Genomic DNA, 11,144 nt, shown 5'->3' on the forward strand with positions numbered 1-11,144 from the left:
AAATGGATAAATTCCTCAATACACTGTCCCAAGACTAAACCAAGAAGAAGTTGAATCTCTGAATAGACCAATAACAGACTCTGAAATTGTGGCAATAATCAATAGCTTACCAACCAAAAAGAGTCCAGGACCAGATGGATTCACAGCCAAATTCTACCAGAGGTACAGGGAGGAACTGGTACCATTCCTTCTGAAACTATTCCAATCAATAGAAAAAGAAGGAATCCTCCCTAACTCATTTTATGAGGCCAGCATCATCCTGATACCAAAGTCTGGCAGAGACACAACCAAAAAAGAGAATTTTAGGTCAATATCCTTGATGAACATTGATGCAAAAATCCTCAATAAAATACTGGCAAACCGAATCCAGCAGCACATCAAAAAGCTTATCCACCATGATCAAGTGGGCTTCATCCCTGGGATGCAAGGCTGGTTCAATATACACAAATCAATAAATGTAATCCAGCATATAAACAGAACCAAAGACAAAAACCACATGATTATCTCAATAGATGCAGAAAAGGCCTTTGACAAAATTCAACAACGCTTCATGCTAAAAACTCTCAATAAATTAGGTATTGATGGGACGTATCTCAAAATAATAAGAGCTATCTATGACAAACCCACAGCCAATATCATACTGAATGGGCAAAAACTGGTAGCACTCCCTTTGAAAACCGGCACAAGACAGGGATGCCCTCTCTCACCACTCCTATTCAACATAGGTTGGAAGTTCTGGCCAGGGCAATTAGGCAGGAGAAGGAAATAAAGGGTATTCAGTTAGGAAAAGAGGAAGTCAAATTGTCCCTGTTTGCAGATGACATGATTGTATATCTAGAAAACCCCATCATCTCAGCCCAAAATCTCCTTAAGCTGATAAGCAACTTCGGTGAAGTCTCACGATACAAAATCAATGTACAAAAATCACAAGCATTCTTATACACCAATAACAGACAAACAGAGAACCAAATCATGAGTGAACTCCCATTCACAATTGCTTCAAAGAGAATAAAATACTTAGGAATCCAACTTACAAGGGACGTGAAGGACCTCTTCAAGGAGAACTACAAACCACTCCTCAATGAAATAAAAGAGGATACAAAGAAATGGAAGAACATTCCATGCTCATCAGTAGGAAGAATCAATACTGTGAAAATGGCCATACTGCCCAAGGTAATTTATAGATTCAATGCCATCCCCATCAAGCTACTAATGACTTTCTTCACAGAATTGGAAAAAACTACTTTAAAGTTCATATGGAACCAAAAAAGAGCCCGCATCACCAAGTCAATCCTAAGCCAAAAGAACAAAGTTGGAGGCATCACGCTACCTGACTTCAAACTATACTACAAGGCTATAGTAACCAAAACAGCATGGTACTGGTACCAAAACAGAGATACAGATCAATGGAACAGAACAGAGCCCTCAGAAATAACACCGCATATCTACAACGATCTGATCTTTGACAAACCTGAGAAAAACAAGCAATGGGGAAAGGATTCCCTATTTAATAAATGGTGCTGGGAAAACTGGCTAGCCATATGTAGAAAGCTGAAACTGGATCCCTTCCTGACACCTTATACAAAAATTAATTCAAGATGGATTAAAGACTTAAATGTTAGACCTAAAACCATAAAAACCCTAGAAGAAAACCTAGGCATTACCATTCAGGACATAGGCATGGGCAAGGACTTCATGTCTAAAACACCAAAAGCAATAGCAACAAAAGGCAAAATTGACAAATGGGATCTAATTAAACTAAAGAGCTTCTGCACAGCAAAAGAAACTACCATCAGAGTGAACAGGCAACCTACAAAATGGGAGAAAATTTTCACAACCTACTCATCTGACAAAGGGCTAATAACCAGAATCTACAATGAACTCCAACAAATTTGCAAGAAAAAAACAAACAACCCCATCAAAAAGTGGGTGAAGGATATGAACAGACACTTCTCAAAAGAAGACATTTATGCAGCCAAAAGACACATGAAAAAATGCTCATCATCACTGGCCATCAGAGAAATGCAAATCAAAACCACAGTGAGATACCATCTCACACCAGTTAGAATGGCAATCATTAAAAAGTCAGGAAACAACAGGTGCTGGAGAGGATGTGGAGAAATAGGAACACTTTTACACTGTTGGTGGGACTGTAAACTAGTTCAACCATTGTGGAAGTCAGTGTGGCGATTCCTGAGGGATCTAGAACTAGAAATACCATTTGACCCAGCCATCCCATTACTGGGTATATACCCAAAGGACTATAAATCATGCTGCTATAAAGACACATGCACACGTATGTTTATTGTGGCACTATTCACAATAGCAAAGACTTGGAACCAACCCAAATGTCCAACAATGATAGACTGGATTAAGAAAATGTGGCATATATACACCATGGAATACTATGCAGCCATAAAAAATGATGAGTTCATGTCCTTTGTAGGGACATGGATGAAACTGGAAATCATCATTCTCAGTAAACTATCGCAAGGACAAAAAACCAAACACCGCATGTTCTCACTCATAGATGGGAATTGAACAATGAGAACACATGGACACAGGAAGGGGAACATCACACTCTGGGGACTGTTGTGGGGTGGGGGGAAGGGGGAGGGATAGCATTAGGAGATATACCTAATGCTAAATGACGAGTTAATGGGTGCAGCACACCAGCATGGCACATGTATACATATGTAACTAACCTGCACTTTGTGCACATGTACCCTAAAACTTAAAGTATAATAATAATAATAATAATAATAAAGAAAGAAAGAAAAAAAAAGATTGAAGTCTTGGCAGCAATATAGTATTGGCTCAGGCTGGGGTTCAGGCCTATGACCTGGATAGCTGAGTGCAGAGAGAAGGAAGACTTGGCCTTTTTAGTCTCCAAAGTGGCCACCCACCAAGACTATATAATAGGAGATTTCCCTCCAATAGGAAAGAGGAGTTGGATGCTACTTGGCCAAAACAAAGCCAGATGGCCCAGCTAATATCCAGGAATTTGAAAAGCCCTTATTGAGCCTGTAGCCTGGGAAATGGGAAGGCAATGGCTGGACTTACTTATGGCCACCATGATTAATTACCAGGAAGTAAGTCATGACTATATGCTTCATATGATTTTACAAGTTTTATTAACAGCTGGGTAAGTTTACTTTGATTATAACATGAATATCTACGTCCACCAGCTTTGTAGTGTGGTTAGTTGTTCACGATTTTAAGAAATTATAAGAATAGAGTTGTTAAAGAAAAAAAAAGACTTAAAAGGAACATTTAAAAAAATTACTTAGTCTCAGAGATTGCCAGCTGGATACATCACATCTGAGTGAAGCCATGGAAAGGCTCCGAGACACCAGAGCTGGGAACAACGCCCTCAGCTCCCGAACATGCTTGCAAGTCCCTGGAAGATCTGAGGTTCCTTTATAAGCAGAAAGATAAGTAATGCCTTTTCACCTCAAAGTAAGGCCATTAAGTTCCAGATGATCCTCAGTAAGGGACACCATCCTCTCAATATTCAAGGATCACCTTCTACAGGGGCCTCTAGACTGCCCATTGTGGGATATGACCGAGGCGAAATCCTGCTTCTGTCTTCTTTGGACCTGGTTCGATACCACTTTCAGCAACTCATGGAGCCAAACCAGCTTAGACAGTGAGAGGCTAAGACTCACAGAACCACCACCGCCCCTCTGTCAGCAGGAAACAGTTACAGAAGACTGACCTTCATCCACTTTCCACCAAAGATTTGGGGTCTTGGACTCTTAAGGTGGGGGTAAATGTTACAGTAGGTAGCTAGTCAGGTATGAGCAGGGCAGGAGAGGGCTCCCCACCACACACACACCAGAAGTGTTGGGCAACCATCAGGTGATGGCCAGGCGGTTGTTAACAGTTTGTTTAAAGTAATAATTAGTCACAGCTGGTGCCAGGGAAAGGTAGGCTCCTAATAGATAGAAAACACCTGAAACTGATCAGCAGCTTCACAATAAGATCCTGGAAGTATGCCAACAAATAAAACCCCCACGTCAAGATGTCAAGCTGTGCACTTGGTTTCTCGAGTCACCTGCTTGGCCCTCTTCCAAGTTGCATTTTCCTTCTTTCCTTTCCTTTTTTTCCTTACTGGCCTAAAGCTTTTAAAGGAAACTTCCACTCCTGCTCTGGAAAAAAAATTACTTAGTCAAAATTTATTTCAAGGCCTGAAAACATTCAGACTAATCAAAATGGCACTACTGTAACTTCTTTTTTTTTTCTTTTCTTTTTTTTTTTTTTTTGAGACAGAGTCTCGCTCTGTTGCCCAGGCTGGAGTACAGTGGCTTGATCTCGGCTCACTGCAACCTCTGCCTCCTGGGTTCAAGTGATTCTCCTGCCTCAGCCTCCCGAGTAGCTGGGATTATAGGCGTGCGCCACCATGCCTGGCTAATTTTTTGTATTGTTAGTAGAGACGGGGTTTCACTGTGTTAGCCAGGATGGTCTCGATGTCCTGACCTTGTGATCCACCTGCGTCAGCCTCCCAAAGTACTGGGATTACAGGCATGGGCCCAGCCTTGTAACTTCTTATAGTAGGTAATTAATATAAAACCTTGAAAAATGTAGATACAGTTAACTAACCTCTGTGCACCATACCATCCATCTTAAAAGCAATGGCTATTTAACAAAATGTAAGGTGGCTATAAAGTATAAAAGAACATTCACACACTTAAAGAGAACATAATTAACAGCAAGCTAGTCAGACAAAACAAACACAAATATTTTCACATTTTCCATGTTTGTTTTTAACTTTGCTTCATGAAGCCACTTATAATTGAGGCTTCTTTCAAGTATAGGATTTCTAATATGAAAAATAGTATTTTCTACATAGCTCTATAAAGAAATGAAAAGCCACAAGCTGCATTGTTTGCCATAAATTCATACACCAAAAAGTAAAACACAATCCAACTAAATTTATACATGTTTTCCTCTTCTCCAACAACTGCTTCAGATGTTTTTCTATGTACTTTCAAAATATTTTTATTAAAGTCAGTTCAAATTCATTTATGCAGATTAGGAAAAAATGATCCATAGTGAATTATTTTTAAAATTACCTTCTATATACTTCTATCCCTCCACCAAACCAACCACCAAATCTATTGCTAAAGTGAACAATAATGCAATATACTGTTTGAAGGGGCCCAACGCAATCTGTAATCTTAATTTCCTAAATATCCAAAGATTTCAACTTTCTGCCAATATCAACAAAAAGACTCAAGTGGCCAAAAATCACAGTCAGCAGGAGGAAAAAATCTACAGTATGAAGATTGTTTAACAAACTCTATGCCTTTCTCTCAAGCTACAAGCATTCTTAGACTAGCATTAAATTACATTGTGTGTATACAAGTACGCCAGTTTAGATTTGTCCTGGAACATATAGTTACATTAAGAATAGATAATTTTCTCAGTATTTTATAGTTTAATTGTCTTTAAATAGTTAGGCTAGAGGGAAAACAATCATTTTATTTATGTTTTTTTAAGAAACTGGTACATATAAACGAATGGCTATGTGTTCACTTAAATCTTGAGGAAACCTAAAGATGAAGTCTGTTGTGTCTTTGTTTTTCCTAAAAAAGGAAAAAAATCAAAGTCAAGAAAAACGTTAAAGTCTTATAGATATCTACAAGAATATCTACTCTGAAGAATAAAGAAGTGTTATCCAACAAAAAGGAGACCTATAGATTCAAAAAACATCTACCTTACTGTCTTAACAACAATAAAGATATGCAGAGGGAGTCTAGACCACTTAGAACCGAAGCAGCTCTATACAAAAATGAAAATGGTGCAATGATGTGACCGCCCAGATAATGAGTAAAGGCCAGGTGCAGTCGCTCAGGCCTGTAATCCCAGCATTTTAAGAGGCTGAGGCAGGAGGATTGCTTGAGCCAAGAGTTTGAGACCAGCCTGGGCAACGTAGGGAGACCTTGTCTCTACAAAAAAATGTTACAATTTAGCTGAGCACGGTGGCTCACCCTGTAGTCCCAACTACTCAGGAGGCTGAGGTGAGAGAATTGCTAGAGCCCGGGAGGTCAAGGCTGCAATAAACCTTGATCACCATTGTATTCCAACCTGGGTGACAGGGCAAGACCCTGTCTCAAAATAAATAAATAAATAAATAAAAATATAAATAAATGAAAGAAAGAAAAGAAAATGACAAAAAACAAAGTTTCACAAATGTCTTCATGCTTATAATAATATATTAATGCATCATATATCACAAATACAAAGTCTGGAGTTTTCCCCTTAGGTTTATAATAAACTATACAACTCCTATTTAATGTATTTACTTTTATAAGCCTTCTCTGTTTAGGACTATATGCTATACAAGTACATACATGAAGGTTTTTGCCATGAGAACTATAATTCTCATCTCAAATTAGTGGCTTGCCTTTTAACCCATACTTATAAACATTTCATTTCCATTATAAGACACTTAATACCCTTCTAGTGGTACATTCTAATCAACATATTTTGAAAATCTTTATTTTTAAATAAAGCGTCTTATGTATTTAAATAAATAAAACCTATTAATAATTTAACGATTGAAGCACAATATAGTAACTACGTTGTTTTGTTTAAACTAGTTCACAGCTGTGGGAAAATGTTTGATTTTAAAACTATAACCAAGGTGAGACTGGACAGTTGTAAGCAGTGAAATACTAGAATACAGTGAATGAATAAATAAGATTTTTTTTTTTTTTTTATCAGTGGCCATTCATTATTTTGCTTTTAGGAACCTGGAAGAAATGGTCTTCTTTAAGTTTCAAATGTTCTGGTAAATGTAGGCGTTTCTTAGCTTCCTCAATACCACCTTGAATTGCCGAAATAAGTGACTCTAAAGAAGCAAAGTTCTTTCAGGTCTGAGGTAGCCAAGGATGGCCACATTGAAGATCTCGCCACGCAAGTCCTCTTTGAAGATACCCATGATATGCGTTTCCATGGACTTCTTTGTTTTCTTAGAGTATGGGTTCCATCCTATCCTCATGATCATCTTATAGACATCTCCACTTCCAGCACTGGCCCAACCATAATAAATGCCAGTGCACTCATCAGCTGGAAGAGTACTACTTGTTCAGGAAAGTTCGCTGTGGCCATGCCCAGTGCTTGGATCCACAGCACCTGGCCTGGGCAGAAATAGAGCAGGTGCCTCAGAATGCAGTCCACTCGCTTGGGGCACGGGCTGTGGCCAGTCCACGCATTGCCCAGACCCCCGCACAAGGGGGTCCACTGGGGGACGGGGTGTGAACTCTGTGCTGGGGCAAATGCCCACGACACGTGGTGGTGGGTCCTTCACGCCACCGACTCCAGGAATAGTTTCTGAGGCAGACGGACTAGGGAGGACTGTGACCTGCACCTGCTTCTCCCACACACTTCTCTGATGGGGGCCCGCAGGGATGACACTGATGGGAGCAGAGGCTTCTCAGGGATGATTTGGGGATGATTTGGATGGGGAAGGCAGAGAGAAGAAACAGGTGGTCTTGGATTATGCAAGTTCTACCGTATTGATGCAAAACTTTGATTCGTCCGCACCACCTCCATTTAAACTGAATCAAACACGTGTTCGCACAGCATCAGTTTCACCAGGCCTGAGGCCCCGGACCCAGGTGGGGGTGAGGTTTGCCTAAGCACGCTGCAAGACCGCGCACAGCCAGCGATGTGCATGCGCACACCCGCAACTGCACATGCGCACACAGCCCAAACACTTGCAAGCGCACGGTGCTGCCTCTCGGCCGACAGACTGCGGTGGGAAGTGAAGTGAGACCGGGGCCGGGTGCCAGGCCAGTGAAAGTCCTGAACTGGCTGCTCCTGGCTCCAGAGAGGGCAGATTCATAGGGTATGTTGAGGTGAATGCCTGGATTTTAATCCGTGCTAAAAGACCTCTTTGATGGAGGTTTCAGAGTAAGGTTCAATCCTTACACTTCATGACAGCCCTGGCTCCCACCCCGGCCATCATCTTAGGACATGTTACGTTTCAGATATTTAAGTTCTTCCTCTTGGTGCAAACAAACCCAGCAATGGTGGGTTATTGCCTCATCTAAAAAAAAACATTCTCTTCTCAGTTAAACTCATTCTTGAGTATTCAAATCCAGCGACTAGGCAATTTTAATCATCTTCTCTAAACAAACAGAAATTTCCGCCAGATTATCAGGCCCACTTAACTTCCTGAAGCCAGTCCCTGAAGGAGCGTCACCAAGTCTCCTGCTTAGACCACCCGGCTTGAGGCAGCTCTGGACACCTTGGGCACAGTCCGAGGGAGTGGGAGAAGGGGGCGGAGGGACACCACTTCCTTCTGCCCTCTGGGTCCCTCTGTGTCTCAGTCCCCATCAGCTGGAGCTCTCTCACTGCTCTCATACACCTCATACTCAGATTTCCAACTCAAATCCTCTTCCCCCTCTCTGGTCAGGCCACAGGCTCTTTCTTGTCTTGGTGGAGCCACAGGTGTGTGACAGCTTGGTGTCCATCTGCCCACCAAACCCAGCCTCTTCCCCACTGGCCCCTCAAGTCCTGCTCTCCTCGAGACCTCGTTCCTGACTATCCTGCCCCCAGTCGACCTTACACCCCAACCTTACTCTCTTCTCCACCATCACTAAGGAAGGCTTTTCTCGCCCACCAGACAACAGGCTTCTTCCCCGGGCAATTTATTTTCCCTAGCTCAAAGGTTACCGTTCACCCTTGGTGTTTATTGACATGATTTCACTGAATTATAGATGTAGTATGTGTGGCAGCTGGGGTGTGGGGGAGAAACAAAGGTGGCCTATACCATCTACATGTGACATTCCTTTTAGTTTTCCTTCCCAGTTCGTTTGTTTCTTTGTTCATGCATCAAAAATTGCCCGTTTATCGTTTGTCTGGTATTGTGAAAGACATTGGGCATAAAATAAGATAGATAAGATACAATTTCTCCCCTCAGCCCCCAAGGAAGCTTGGAGTCTAGTAAGACAGTAGTTTGAGGTTCACAGCAGATAGGTACAATACAGTGTAGTGAGAGCAGTAATAAGGCATTATGGGAGTGACGCAGAGGGGCTCCGAACCTGGGTGGGGAGGAGACTCAGCTGAATGTTGAAGGGTGAGTAGGCAATAGTCAGAGGAAGGTGGGGGCAGGGGAAGGGAGACCAAGGGATAGTGGTGTAGCAGGGAGAGGGAACTGTGGAAGGCACCATGACGTGTGCTGAGAACTGAAGGTAGTTTGGAGTTGCTGGAACTGAGGTTTGAGGCAGAGAGTGGTGACCGATGAGGACAGAACTGCTGTAACTCCGGGGGATGCCATACATACTGCAGTCGTCATGATAGGTAGCCCCTGTTGTGCACAATTTTCGTGGCCTTAGTCCACGGCCCTGAATGTGGCTGAGAGGTAAAGCTAAGCTTGGTGATAAGGACTACAATCTGATAAGGGCTGAAGAACTTGAACTTTAGCCTAATGCTATCCCCAGATGACTGGGCCCCCACCGTGCTGTGTCCCTCTGGGCACCCACATGCTGGTCTTTTCCTTCTCACCCCTTGCTCCTTAGATCACAGGCTGTTAGAACTAGAAGAAACCTTAAATGCCATCAAGGGCAATCCCCTTCTTTCAAGAAATAAAACAACACTAAAACAAATAAAGGCCCAGAAAAGAGATTGGTTTGCCAGAGGTCACATAGTCAGTGGTAAAATCTTCCAGGTCTGTTCTTCCCCCAGACCCATTACCTACTGGCAATATCCCCAACGTTCACCCTGCCCCCCAACTTCTCTTGGTGCTTTCTTTCAGGCATTTGGATATGGCTGAGGCTGATTTGCCAAATCCCCTCCCTAAACCTTATGGTTAATGAATTGAGGGTGGGTCCTGGCAGTTGGACGATGAGGCCCTGGGAGAGGTTTATTGGGGAACTGTAGGAAATGCACTTCCTTCCTCTTCTGAGCAAACTTCCAGAAGTGCCAGGTGCTCCTGGATGTGTGGGAAGGACCTGCACACAGCCAGTGGGTTGAAATTCTCAAAGGAAGTTTGGAAGAAGGGGAACCTTGGGAGACACACAAATGTAAGGCAGCAGAGCTCCCAGCTTTAACATTTCCCCTCACCCCTTTGGGAAAGACTGCCAGAGACACCTGTACAGCCTGGTGTGTGGTCTGGGGTGACTGTAGAGAGGGGCAGTAAAAGGAAGAGAGACTTTCCTGTTGCCACCTACTTGGTAGTGTCCTCGGGGTTGGGGTGGGGGGCAAACACTTGGAATTTCAGGCCATGATCAGGGAGGGAGCAGTGGTTCCCCCACCCCGCCTCAGTGATGCTGGGAGGGCTGGAAGGAGCCCAGAATGCTCAGAAGACCCTGGTGCCTGTGCAGCTGTCGGCCTGGGTTGCACATGTATCAATTCTGTGTATCAACAGCAGGTGTTTATCCTTTCTTCCCCTATTTTCTCTCCCCTTGATGTCAGGCTGTCCTGTGACTTGTTTTGGCCAATGGAATATGAGAGCAACACTAGCAGGAGCTTTAAATGGGTTTGTGTGTTTTGGCTTCGTCTCCTGAGCTTTACTGGTCATGAGGAGAGCTTGTCCTGAGTGTCTGCTAGAGCTTGTCCTGAGTGTCTGCTAGTCCCAGGACAAAGACCCACAGCCTGAAGCACAGCCACAACATCCGATGTGCAGGCTAGTGAATGAGAAATAAATACAATTGCCATCTGAGATTTCAGGGTTGTTTGTTAAGCAGCATGGTCAGAGCAAACCCTAGAATACAGTTATTTTGAGAAAGACTGAAAACACAAATGACCAGTGACTTAACACAAAAAGATTTTCTTCTCTCACGTAAAAGTCCAAAGGTAGGCCATCCAAGGAGTCACCGAGACCCAGGACCCTTCCAGCTTTCAGTTTCACCCTCTTCAGGTTGTGGCCCTCATCTTCATGATCCAAAGTGGAGTGAGTGATCAGGGTCCACATTCTAGCCAGCAGGAAGGAAGACTGAAGGATGGCAGAAGGACATGCCTGTCCCTTTAAGGAGACTTCCTGAAAGTTTTACACCAGGAGTAATTTTGAAAATATTTAACGACCAGTAAGGCATGGGTTTCAGTTAATCAGAACGAATGCCAGCTATAAACAACAGGTACATCTCTACCTGGGCATGTGGGGTAACTATCAGCCCTGATCACATCTTTCCATT

At 42.9% G+C, this 11,144-nt stretch overlaps 1 pseudogene; it reads right to left on the minus strand.

The window, feature by feature from the left end:
• Positions 1–6,725: 6,725 nt before the first annotated feature.
• On the minus strand, positions 6,726–10,924 carry LOC129035210 (riboflavin kinase-like; annotated as a pseudogene).
• Positions 10,925–11,144: the final 220 nt, after the last annotated feature.

The sequence above is a fragment of the Pongo pygmaeus genome, chromosome 1, assembly GCF_028885625.2.
Source record: "Pongo pygmaeus isolate AG05252 chromosome 1, NHGRI_mPonPyg2-v2.0_pri, whole genome shotgun sequence".
Classification (NCBI taxonomy): domain Eukaryota; kingdom Metazoa; phylum Chordata; class Mammalia; order Primates; family Hominidae; genus Pongo; species Pongo pygmaeus.